Genomic DNA, 13,803 nt, shown 5'->3' with positions numbered 1-13,803 from the left:
GAACTATGGCTTCTGAATGTGGATCAAAGCATGATGTTTTCACCTTTTTGTTGTTTATTTTCTTATGGTTTTTTTTCCCCTTTTGATCTGATTTTTTTTTTTTGGCACTGCATAACAAATATGGAAGTATGCTTAAAAAATTACACACAATCTTGTTGCTGTGTACAGTGTTCTTTTGGATCTGCTCACTTATCATCAGTTCATGTAAGTCTTTCCAGGCTTTTCTAAAATCTCATTTCTTATGGAGCAGTACTTTCCATTACATTCATATACCATATCTTATTCAACCATTCCCTACTTTATGGGTATCCACTCAATTTCCAATTCCTTTTTCCACCTCTTCCTTCATTTTTTGTCTGATTGTTTAAAAAAATATCTTTCCTGCCACTCAAAATAAATCTGAACATTTAGAGATCTTATAAGTTCCTTTCCAAAGATACATTTTGTATTGCTGACAAATACTTTCTATGAACTATCTTCCAATTAATTCTTGTTGTGTCAAAAAGAAAATGATAAGTTACATCAAGTTATTGATACATTTCATAGATGCTTTTTGACACTCTTAAAAAAAAAAACACTCCTATGTTAATTTTCAGTTATTGTAACCTTTAGAGTATAGGGAAAAGGATTATAGTTTCCAGTCACTTAACATTAACAGTGTATGTTAATATGCCTTTATGGTAAAACTTTTTCCCAGTTTATAATTAAAATTTTTAAATTTTCTTTTTGTTGTTTAAAATAAGTAATTGGAAAAGATTTATTCTTGTGCTATAGCAAAAGAGACCCCCTTTTTTTTTTTCCAAGAAGAGATTTTTTCCTTAAGTATCCTGGTAAATTGATATAGTCTGATTTTCTTTTGTTCCCATCAAAAGTTTGTTAGGGTTTGTTTCATGCCTACAATTATATGTTGGGATAGTATAATTTTTCTCATTATGTAGGGTCTTTAGGATATCATTTACTTTCTTCAGTTAATTGTTAATTGAGACCATATTTAAATAATGTAGCCAGTGTAGTATTTTCAGTTAGGTTTAGGGACTCCTTTTAATATATTATTAATAAAAATGTTCAGGTTTCACAGAACTTTAAGCTGTCAATTTTCCAATACGTTTCCCATTCATTATCTGAAAAGTAAGTTTTTCTCTTTGTAGAACTATTGATGGAAATTCTTAATGATTAAAAAGAATTTCTTTTATATTTGCTTAGAATTTGTTGTGATTTTTAGAAATTTCAGGAAAATTTTTATTTCATGATTGATTTTTAAATTTCTTTTTAGATTTGAAATTAACATTATCACTTCAATACTGGAAAAAGATTTATACACAATAATAGGGGATTTTTAAGAAATATATCTCAGTCAGAAGAATGAAATATATATATATGTGAAATTGCTGGGGAGAATTCTGTAGCTACTAGTTGAAGTGCCACTTGTTCCATGAAATCTTTCTTAATTGTTCCATCCAGAAGTAACTTGACACATTTTGCTTACAACTCTTTCATGTATTTGTACTTTATATCTTTTCTTTTATTTCCCCTCTCTACTATCACTGCTCTAATTCAAGCTGTCATGACTTTTTACCAAGAGTTTAGGTCCTAAACAATTTTAATAGACATTTTAATTATAATATTTTTTGTTTAGACCAATGGTTTCCAAATTATAGGGCTCGGAAACCTAGGGACCTACAGTTAGTGCAAATGGTCTGCAAATCCATATGTTGCTTTTTTGTTGTGCATTTTCTCATTTGTATTATAACTAATTTAATGTGTGTGTGGGTGTGTGGGTGTGTGCGCACACACAGCATTCCTATAAAAATTATTTTAATTAAAGGGGAAATGGTCAATCATATACTAAGTCAATGACTAAGTCATATACTATACTAATGCCAGTAAGTATCTTTGATCAGAGATAATTAATAAGATAACTGATTTAGGTTTCAATCCCTTTTTTGCATTGTTTTTCCAATATTTTTGTACTTTCTCTGAATCAATCATTCATGTATAACTGTTACACTTGAGTTTCTTAGGAATAATGTTCATATTAGCAGATAAATCAATCACAAATATTAGACAGTTTCTGTGAGAGAGGGCAAAGATTGGTTTCTTAACAGAACAGATGTGATTCCCTCTGATGCTTTTAAATACCACCTGCTCTCTAATAAACAACCATTTCTTTTAAACATTTTAAGTGAAATGCCACCACCTAGTGATGAAAATAAAAATTTCACCACTTGTCAGTTTTTTAGATAAAAAAGTGTAAAGCTCTTAATATATTGTTATTTATTTCTTGCAAGTATTTTGTATTTTTGATTTGATAGAAAAAATTTTTAAAAATCAGGTTAAAAACTGATTTTACTTGACAGGAAACAAATTAATTTTAAGTTTTTATTTAAAAAATCATAATGTATTTTTTTCATGCCTTTTGTATTTATATCACAGTCATTTCTCACTTTTGTCCTATGGAGTGAATGTTCCCTCCTTAGGGCAAAGAAAAAAATTTAAAGCAAAATTGTTTGCTAGAGAATCATGTTGTTACTCTTTTTTAAAATATTTTTTTTCAATTGCATGTGAAAACAATTTTTAACATTCATTTAAAAATTTTTTTGAGTTTCAAATTCTTTCTTCTCCTGTCCCTTGCTAAGCAATTTGATATAGGTTATTCATGTTCAGTCATGTAAAACATAATTCCATATTAATCATGTTGTATAAGAAAATATAAACCAAAAAGAAATCCATGAAAAAAATAAAATGAAAAATAATATCTTTTGATATACATTCAGACTCCATGAATTCCCTTCCCCTTCCTCTTCTCCCCCCCCCCCCCCTTCCCGGCTTGAAGTAGATAACATTTTTAATCATGAGTTCTTTGGAATTATCTTGGATCATTATGTTTCTGAGAGTAGCAGTCATTCTCAATTGATCATATTTTAATATTGCTGTTATTATGTACAATGTTCTACTGGTTCTGCTTACTTTTCTCTGTGTCACTTCCCATAATTCCTTTCAGGTTTTTCTGAAATCATCCTGCTCTTCGTTTCTTTAGCACAATAATACTCCATCACAATCATAAGCCACAGATTGTTCCCAATTTTTTTTTCCAATTGATGAACATTTCTCAATTTCTAGTTCTTTACCTTCATAAAAAGAGCTGCTATTATAAGTATTTTTGTACAAATTGATCCTCATTTTTAAAAAAATCTCTTTGGAATACAGACCTAATGGTAATATTGCTGGGTCATAGTTCAAATTTTTTTAGCTGCAATGGTTAGATCATTACAGTTCCATTGACACTACATTGATTATCCAGTTTTCCCATATCCCCTCCAATATTTATCATTTTCTTTTTTCTGTCATATTAGCCAATCTAATAGTTGTGAGATGGTACCTCAGTTATTTTAATTTGCATTTCTTTAATCAGTAATGATTTAGAGCATTTTTTCATATGTCTGTAGATAGCTTTTACTTCTTTGTCTGAAAACTGCCTCTATATCTTTTGACCATTTATCAGTTGGGAAATTACTTATATTATCATAAATTTGACTCTGTTTCCTATTATTTCAGAAATTAATCCTTTATCAATGACACTTGCTATAATCTTTCTCTTCAGCTTTCTATTTTCCTTCTAATTTTGTCTGCGTTGGTTTTATTTGTAGAAAAATTTTAAAATTTAATATAATCCAAATTATCCATTTTATATCTAATGCTTTCTACATCTTGTTTGATTATAAAATTTCCTCTTATCTATAGATCTGAAAAGTAAATTAATCCAGGCATTTCTGATTTGTCTGTTATTACCTTTGTATTTGAATCACATACCCATTGTGATTTTATTTTGGTGTGTGTTGTAACCTAGTTTCTGAGCAATCATTTTTTAGTTTTCCCATCAGCTTTTATCAAATAGTGATTTCTTGCCCCAAAGTTTGGGTATTTGGGTTGGTCAAATACTATATTACTATGGTCATTTGCTACTGTGTATTATGTATTTAAATCTATTCCCCAGGTTTACCACTCTTTTTCTTACCTAATACCAGATTGTTTTGAAGATTATTGCTTTATAATACAATTTGAGATCTTGTATGGCTAAACCATCTTTCTTCATATTTGTTTCCATTAATTCCCTTTAATATTCTTAACCTTTTGTCTTCCAGATGAATTTTGTCATTATTTTTTCAAGTTCTAAAGAATAATTGTTTAGTAGTTTGGTATAGTATTATATAGCAAATTAATTTAGGTAGAATTATCATTTTCATTACCTTGGCTCAGCCTACCCACAAGCAACTGATATTTTCCCAATTGTATATATCTGACTTTATTAGTGTAAAAAGTGTTTTATAATTGTGTTCATATAGTTTATGAGTTTGACTTGACAGGTGGAAACCCAAATATTTTATATTGTCTGCAGTTATTTTAAATGAATTTTCTCTTTCTCTTAAAGAACATTGTGGGTAATATATTGGAATGCTGAAGATTTATGTGGGTTTGTTTTATTTCCTGCAATTTTGCTAAAGTTGTTAATTATTTCAGCTAGTTTTTCATCTGATTCCCTAGGATTCTTTAAATAATATCATCTGCAAAAAATGACACTTGTTTCCTCATCAATTATTCTAATTCTTTTAATTTCTTTTTTCTCTTATTTCTATAGCAAGTATTTCTTGTACAATATTGAATAATAGTGGTGATAGTGGGCATTTTGTTTCACCCAGTCTTATTGGGCAGGCTTCTTGCTTATCCCTATTACAGAAAATGCTTGTTAATGGTTTTAGATAGTCACTACTTAGTATATTAAGAAATGCTCTAATTATTCCCTTGTTTTCGTGTGTGTGTGTGTGTGTGTGTGTGTGTGTGTGTGTGTTTACAAGAATGAGTATTGTGTTTTTTCGGAAGCTTTTTCTGTATTTTTTGAGATAATCATATGTTTTTGGATATTTTTATTATTGATATTTATTTCATCATTTTTTTATTCATCAGTTTTTATTGATCAGTACTTATCATCAATTTATGATACTTTCCCAAATGTAGAGCCTTTGTACATACTGAATATTTTCCTAAAATTGAAGTAGCCCTGCATTCCTGGTATAAATAACACCTGGTCATAGATTATTGTGATACATCAAATCTGTTTGCTAGTATTTTACTTAAATTTTTTGCATCAGTATTCATTAGGAAAATGGGTTTATAGTTTTCTTTCTCTGTTTTTGCTTTTCCCAGTTTAGGTGTCACCATCATATTTGTACTATAAAAAGGAATTTGGTAGTACTTTTTTGCCTATTTCCAAATAGTTTATGTATAGTATTGGAATTAATTGTTCTTGAAATATTTGGTAGCATTCACTTGTGAATAATACATCTAGCCCTAGAGATTTTTTTTCTTGGGGAATTCATTGATGGCTCATTCAATTTCTTTTTCTGAACTGGGGTTATTGAAATAGTCTATTTCCTCTTATACTAATCTGGGAAATTTATATTTTTGCAAATATTCATCCATTTCTCTGAAATTGTGAGATTTATTGACATATAATTGGGCAAAATAGCTATTAATAATTGCTTTAATTTGCTCTTTAATGATGGTAAGTTCACCCTTTTCATTTTTGTTAGATATTTTAGTTTTTTGTATTTAAAAAAAAATCAAATTAATTAATGGTTTATTTAAACTAGTGTCTAGTTTTATTTATTACCTTAAAGGTTTTCTTACTTTCAATTTTATTAATTTCTCTTTTCATTTTCAGGATCTCCAGTTTGGTGTTTAATTAGAAAATTTTAATTTGTTCTTTTTCTAATTATTTTAATTTGTTCTTTTTCTAATTATTTTTAAGTTGCACATCCAATTTATTGATCTGCTCATTCATTGTCTGTTTTGTAGATACAAATATTTAAAGAGAGAAAGTTTCCTCGGTACTGCTTTGCAAAATTCACAAATTTTGATTTTATCTTATTGTTGTGATTCTCTTTAATGAAATTATTATTTCCCACTATTTGTTTTTTTGGCTTTGGCTTTGGCTCATTTTTAAGAATTAGATTATTTAGTTTCCATGTAATTCTTTTTTCCTTTTTTATTTAGTATTTTATTTTTCCTCACAATTTTTAACATTCATTTAAAAAATTCTTAGTTCTAGATTCTCTCCTTTTCTCTCCTTTTGCCCTCATTGAGAATGAAAGCAATTCATTATAGATTATATATGTGTAGTCATGAAAAACATTTCCATAACAGTCATGTTGTGAAAGAAAGCTGAGACCAAAAAACAAAAAAACCAAACCTCAAGAAAAATAGTTGAAAAAAATGTATGTTTCAATCTGCATCATTCTTTCTGAGTATTCAGAGTAAGATTTTTCATCTTAAGTCCTGAGTTGTCTTGGATTATTATATTATTGTGTGTTTTGGATGATGTCACTGCTATTTAATAATTTAATAAAGTTGTCAGGTAGGTTGAACACTTCACTCTGTTGGCACATTTTTATTATTGGCTTGTACTTTTAAAATTATTCATTTTTTAACATTCTTTTAAAAAAATTTGAGCTATAAAATTTCTCTCTTCTTCCAGTCCCTCCCACAACCTTTGAGAAGGCAAGCAGTAAATCCATTACATATATCATACAAAATATATTTCTATATATTATTGTTCTATAAGAAATGACCAGCAGGATGAATACAGAGAGGCTTGGAGAGACTTATATGAACTGATGCTAAGTGAAATGAGCAGAACCAGGAGACTATACACTTCAATAACAATACTACATAATGATCAATTCTGATGGACCTGGCCATCTTCAACAATGAGAGGATCCAAATCAGTTCCAGTTGATCTGTAATGAACAGAACCAGCTACATCCAGAGAAAGAACACTGGGAAATGAGTATGGTCCACAACATAACATTTCCACTCTTTCTGTTATTATTTTTGCTTGCGTTTTTGTTTTTTCTTCTCAGGTTATTTTTACCTTCTTTCTAAGTCTGATCTTTCTTGTGCAACAAGATAACTGTATAAATATATATACATATATTGTATTTAACATATACTTAACATATTTAACATGTATGGGACTATCTGCCATCTAGAGGAGGGGGTGGAGGGAAGGAGGGGAAAAGTTGAAACAGAAGTTTTTGCAAGGGTCAATGTTGAAAAATTACCCATGCATATGTTTTATATATGAAAAGCTATAATAAAAAATGGAAAAAAAATATATTTCCATATTAGTCAGGTTGAAAACAATTATGCTTAAAAATCTCAATAGTATTTTATTTTTCCAATTACATGTAAAGATAGTTTTTAACATTCATTTTTGTAAGATTTGGAGATCCACATTTTATTTTCTCTCTTCCTGTCTTTCCTTCTTCCCCAAGAGAGCAAGCATATAGGTCTTAAATATACAATTATTTTTAGCATTTTTATATAAATCATGTTGGGAAAGAAAAATCAGAAGGGAAAAAAACCCACAAAAAATCAAAACAGAACAAAAGAAAAGGTGGAAATATCATCCTTTGATATGAATTCAATATTCATAGTTCTTTTTCTCGCTGTAGATGGTATTTTCCATCACAAATGTTTTGGAATTGTCTTGGATCACTGTATTGCTGAGAAGAGCTAAATCTATCATAGATTTACATTACATGGTCTTGCTGTTATTGTGTACAGTAAATATGTCTCTATTTTTCTGAAATGTGCTTATTCATCATTTCTAAGAACAATGATATTCTACTACATTTATATACCACAACATGTGGTATTCCCCATTTCCCAGTTGATGGGCATGCCCTCAATTTCCAATTCTTCACCACTATAAAAAGAGCTACAGTAAATATTTTTCTAAATGTTCTTTTCCATTTTTATGATCTCTTTGGAATACAGACCTAGTAGTGGTATTTCTGGGTCAAGAATAATAAATAGTTTTTGATCATAGTTGAAAATTTTTTTCCCAGTGGTTGGATCATTATAGTTCCATTGATAATATATTAGTGTCCCAGTTTTCCCATATCCTCTTTAAATATTTATCATTTTTTTTCCTCTCATATTAGCCAATCTAATAAATGTGAGGTGGTACCTTAGAGTTATTTAATTTCTCGAATCAGTAGTAATTTAGAGCAGTTTTTAACGCACGTAGTGATAGCTTTAATTTCTTCTGAAAATTGCATATTCCTATCCTTTGACCAGTTTCTATTATTTGAGAAATGAGACCTTTATCAGAGAAATTTACTGTAAAGACTTGATATTATTTCATGTTTATGTTTATATAACTATTATCTCAATTTGGTCTGGTTTTGCTTTTTTCTTTGAACTTAATTATTCCCCATTTTTCCCCTTTCTTCCCCTTATTTTAAATCTTATGTGTCTTTGTTTCAAGTGTGTTTCTTATAAACATGTCATTGAATTCTGGTTTCTAATCCATTCTTTTATCTCTTTTTGTATTATGGATGAAAGTTCATTCCATTCACATTTACAGATATGATTGCTAACTGTGGATTTCCCTTCATTCTATTCTGTTTATCCTTCCTTTTTTCCCCTATCCCTCCTTGAAAAATATGTTTTGCTTCTGAACACTGTCTTCCTTAATCTGCCTTCCATTTAATCACTTTTCTCCTCTATCCTTTCTCTTATTCTCTTTTCCACTTACTTCCTTGTTGGGGGGAGGAGGGGAGAGGAGGGAAGGAAGAGGGAGAAGAAGAGGGAGAAAATGAGAGCTGGCCTCTCCCATTTTTTTCATTTATTGTAAAACTTGTTTTTTTTTTTTTTTATTCTACTTTTATCTGAGATAATTTCCTCCATTCTTCCTTTCCCTTATCCCTTTTCTCAGTGCATCTTTTTTTCTTCCACATTCATTTTTTTTTGAGATCCCCCTGACACAGTAAACTCAATCTGTTTTATGTAATCCTTCTCACAGCCCTAGTAATGATAAAGCTAATAGGAATATTTTCCCATAAAACAATGTAAGTGGTTTGTCCTTAACTCCATTATGATTTCTTTTTCATGTTTATTTTTTAAGCTTCTATTGAATCTTGAGTTTGAATGCCAGATTTTCTATTTAGTTTTGGATTTTTCAATCAAGTCCTCTGTTTCATTCAATGTCTGTTTCTCCTCCTGAGGAACATACTCAATTTTGCTGATTTAGATTATTTTTGGTTATAATATTAGCTCCTTTGCCTTCCCTATTATCATATTTCAAAATCTTTTCTTTTTAATACAGAAGCAGCTAAACCTAATGTGATCCTGACTGTAGTTTCACAATCTTTGATTGGTTTCTTTCTGGTTACTTATATTGTCTCCTTGACCTATCTGGAATTTGAGTAAAATATTCCTGGGAGTTTTCATTTCTGGATTTCTTTCTAAAGGCGATTTGTGGATTATTTCAATTTCTATTCTACCTTCTGATTTTAAGTTCGGTTTTCCTTGATAGTTTCTTGAAATATGATACTAAGGCTCTTTTTTTTTTTTTTTTTTAAATCATGGCTTTCAGATAGTCTAATAATTCATAATCATTTATAAATTATTTCTCTATTTGTTATCTGTTTTCCTAGATAATTTATTTTTCCAATTTTCTTCTATCTTTTTCATTTTTTTGTTTTTGTTTTATTGTCCTCTTCCATGCCCTGGACTGCTCCTAGGGTACCTGCTTTCTTTGTTTCTTTTTAAAAAATTTTTAATAATAGCTTTTTATTTTCAAAATACATGGAAAGATAATTTTCAACATTTATCCTTGCAAAACCTTGTGTTCCAATTTTTTCTCCCTGCCTTAGACAGCAAGTAATCCAATATAGGTTAAGCATGTGTAATTCTTCTAAACCTATTTTCAAATTTATCATGCTGCACAGGAAAAAAACAGATCAAAAAGGAAAAAAAAGGAAAAAGAAAAAAAACAAGCAAACAACAACAAAAGTGAAAATACTATGTTGTAATATTCAGTCCCCACAGTCCTTTGTCTGAATGCAGATGGTTTTCCAGCACAAGTGTACTGGAATTGTCTTAAATCAACTCATTGTTGAGAAGAGCCACATCTATCACAGTTGACCATCACACACAATCTTGCTGTTGCCATGTATAATTTTCTCTTGAGTGCCAAATGTACATTTGCCAAAAAAATTATTTTATGGAGAACTTAAATAGTGCAAGCACTCACAAAGTAGTCAGAAAATGTGATGCATATCTAGAGGACATGTATTTTCTTAAAGGAAAGAACAAGTGCCTGGAACAAGGGGACTTAGAGAATCATATGCAAATGACAGGAGCAATGATCACAAAAAAATTAATATATATGGGATAAATTAATATTTTTTTAGATCTACCTAGCTTCAGACTTATTTAAGAAGCTGGAGTTCCATCATAGGCTTACTCTAAGATGCAGAGTTGACATAGAGAATGCCAAAATTAATTAGATAAAAATTGTGAATTCTATTAAAAATCAAATATTTATTAAGTTTTTTACTTTCTTTTAGAGATAACGGTGAGACCACTGAATATAAAAATACAAAACAAACAATACCTTTAAAGAGGGTTTTTTTTTTTATTGAGAGAATTTAACACATTTAAAGATAAATACAAAATAATTTGAAGATGAATGGAACACTTAACCACTTAGATTTTTAAAAATTCTAGGAAAGGTAAACTAGATGTCTTAAGAATGAAGAGGGAGTGCATTCAAGGTACATGGTACCATGTGTTCAAAAGCATGGAAGTGGGAAATGGAATGTACAATTAGGAATGGTTAGTAGATCAGGTTTATTGAAACATAGAGTACATGGGAGTGAGTATTATGAAATAAATTTGGAACGATAGATGGGAGGTCGACTTTAAAGACAAGTTGGGAAGTTTGTAAATTAACCTATAAACAGTTGAAGTCCAGTGAAAATTTTATATATCCTTTCTTCTTCTAACAAAACATGTTTCTTCTCATTTGTGTTTTTTTTAGTCTCTATTGTACTAGATATCTGAAAAAAGGAGCATGATGGATTGCAGTTTCTGAGGTGCAAGAGTTAGTATGTTTAGAGGCAGGAAAGTGCTAATTGTCAATATTTCCCTTGGTATTATTAGCGTGAAAAGTCACTTAACCTATCAATTTCTTCATCTGGAAAATATAGATAATCATCTCTTTACTAACTAGCTTATATGGTTTTAAGGATGAAGTGAAATATTGTTTTTAAAGTCCTTTGAAAACTGAAAAACTATTGAAATATCATCTTATGTTACCATCATTGTTTTTTATTAAAATCATCAGTTCTTAGAGAAAAATCATCCCCACAAATTGTTCCAGAGGCAGCACAAAATCAAAGCCACAGGGAATGCTGTTAGGGGATTGTTTAGTAGTCGTCCTTTCTTTATCCCTGAGAGTAGTTACATTCCAGATCAGACTCAAAGAGCCTTGCTTTAAAGAAAATGCCTTTGGTTCTCCATTATGCACAGAATTTACACATATTTGCACATTCACCTACACACCCATATAACAAAGCTTGAGAACATTTTATAATGACTGGGGATTAGGAATGTTATTCCTGTTTGTGTGTGAGCATGTATGTGTATGCATTCAGGAGGAAGACTTTTTTAAAGTAAAAATATACATGTATGTTTGAATGTTAGGGTCAGTCAGTTAATTTGTAAATATTTATAAAGGGCTTATTATGTGCCAGGCACTGCTCTTGGTATACATGCATGAAATGCATGAAAACAAGGAATTTTTTGGTGGAAGTTGATGTACTAGAAGGTTGTAGTAGGAGGAAGTTTTGGTATAGCTAGGGCATTGTACTTGAAGACAACAAAACTTGGGTTCAAGCCTCTCTGACACTGGCTCTGTGACTCTGGACAAAACACTTAACCCACCTATATAGCTCAGTTTCCTCAACTGTAAAATGAAGGCATTGATTCTTCCATGTGTAATCAAATGATTACATGGATGCTTGGGGAAAAATAGTGGGTCAAAAGACTGCCACACTTCTTGGCTGCAGTCCAAGCTCATTTGCCTTCTGCAATATCACATTCCAGGCCCTTTGATCCTTTAAGGCTGCTAGATCCTGTGTTAATTTGTTTTTATGGCTCCTCAATGTTTGAATTATTTTTTCTGGCTGCTTGCAGTATTTTCTCCTGGACATTGGAGTTTTCATTTTTTCTCTTTCAGGAGGTGAGAGTGGCTTTTTTCAATTGCTATTTTACCCTCTGGTCCTAGGATATTAGGGCAGTTTTCTTTGATGATTTGTTGAAAGATGTTATCTAGGCTTTTTTTTTTTTTCATCACGGTTTTCAGGTAGTCCAATAGTTCTTAGATTGCTTCTCCAGTATCTATTTCCTAAGTCAATTGTTTATCCAATGAGGTATTTTACATTCTCTTCTATTTTTTTCATTTTTTTATGTTTTATTTGATTCTTGATGTCTCACTGAGTCATTCACTTCCATTTGTTCAATTCTGATTTTTAGTGAATTATTTTCTTCAGTTAGCTTTTTTACTTCCTTTTCCATTTGGCCAATTGAACTTTTAAATGAATTGTTTTGTTCATTGGATTTTTTTTTTTTTTTTTTTTTTTTTTTTTTTTACATTTCACCAATTCTATTTTTTAGGGAGTAATGTTCTCTTTTTCCATTTCACCAATTCTGTTTTTCAAGGAGTTGTTTTCTTTTTCCATTTTGCCAAATCTATTTTTTAAGGAATTGTATTTTTCCTTTTCCCCAGATTTATTTTTAAGGAGTTTTCTTCAGATAATTTCTGTGTTTCATTTTCCAAACTCTTCTGCAAAGCTCTCATTTCCTTTCTTCGTTTTGCTAATAACTCTCTTTTTAAGATCTTTTTTGAATCTTTCCTAGAAAGCCTTTTGAATTGGAGTCCAATTCATATCTTCCTTTGAAGCTTCAACTGAAGACATTTTGCCTTTAGTACCCTCTGTTCTACTCTGTCTCCAAAATAGCTATCTGTGGTCAGAGTTCTTTTTTCTTTTTCTTTTTTTTAAACTCATTTTTTAAAAGTTAAAATCTGCTCTTAAAGCAAAGGGGAGATGGTCCCAAGCTTCCTTTACAAAGGACAGCTGCTTTAGGCTGCCCTGGGGCGGTGCTGCCACTTTCCTTCCCATGCTGGATGGGCGTGGCCAAGTCTCCTGTTATTGTGGGGTTCAGGGGCTCACTATTTGGCTTTTGTCATTGCCTTGGAGGTCTCATAGCTGGTGTGCTGATCCACTGGCTTCTGCACTAGGACAGAGTAGCCAGCACTGCTGTTTTTTGGCTAAGAGCTTCCTACTAGCTCTCCTGGGGCTTGGAGGTGCCTCTGCCCTGGGTCCCTGAGCTGTGCCTGTGCTGGGCCTCCCCCCTGACTGACTGAGACAGATCTTTCCTGAAGTTCTTCCACAATATCTTCTGCTGGAAATATCTGTGGGTTCTGTCACTCCAAAACCTGGTTAGAGGCTTGATCTGGTGTTGATCAGAAGGAAGCCAGGAAGAGCTCAGACAAGGACCTGCCCACTCTCCACCATCTTGGCTGTGCCCCCCCAAGACTACCATAGTTCAAAATGAGAACATATTACTGTTAATGAGTCTGGAAGTATTTTGTAAGTTTTTACTATGTGCCGAGTACTGTACTAAGCTCTGGGGATATAAAGAGAGGCAAGAAGACAGTCCCTGTTCTCAAGGAGCTCATACTGTAAGCAACCATGTCAGTAAAACAGTCACATTGATGGCACAAATACTAAGGGGAATTGGGAAAGGCTTGTTACAGAGATGAGTTTTGGTGAGGAAAATGATCATTCTAGGCATGGGAAACAACCAGTGGAAAAGCAAAAATACCAAGGAGATAGAACATTATGTGTGAGAGTAGCAAGAGGGGCAGCTAGGTGGCACAGTGGACAGAGT

The 13,803-nt window shown here is 31.3% G+C and overlaps 1 protein-coding gene across 7 annotated transcripts in view; it reads left to right on the top strand.

Moving 5' to 3' along the window:
* CCDC171 (coiled-coil domain containing 171) overlaps nt 1–13,803 on the top strand; it is a 418,598-nt gene that overhangs the window by 36,542 nt on the left and 368,253 nt on the right. The gene's annotated exons all lie outside the window — the stretch shown is intronic.

The sequence above is a fragment of the Sarcophilus harrisii genome, chromosome 1, assembly GCF_902635505.1.
Source record: "Sarcophilus harrisii chromosome 1, mSarHar1.11, whole genome shotgun sequence".
NCBI classification, from domain to species: domain Eukaryota; kingdom Metazoa; phylum Chordata; class Mammalia; order Dasyuromorphia; family Dasyuridae; genus Sarcophilus; species Sarcophilus harrisii.
This window is presented reverse-complemented; position numbering and strand designations above follow the sequence as displayed.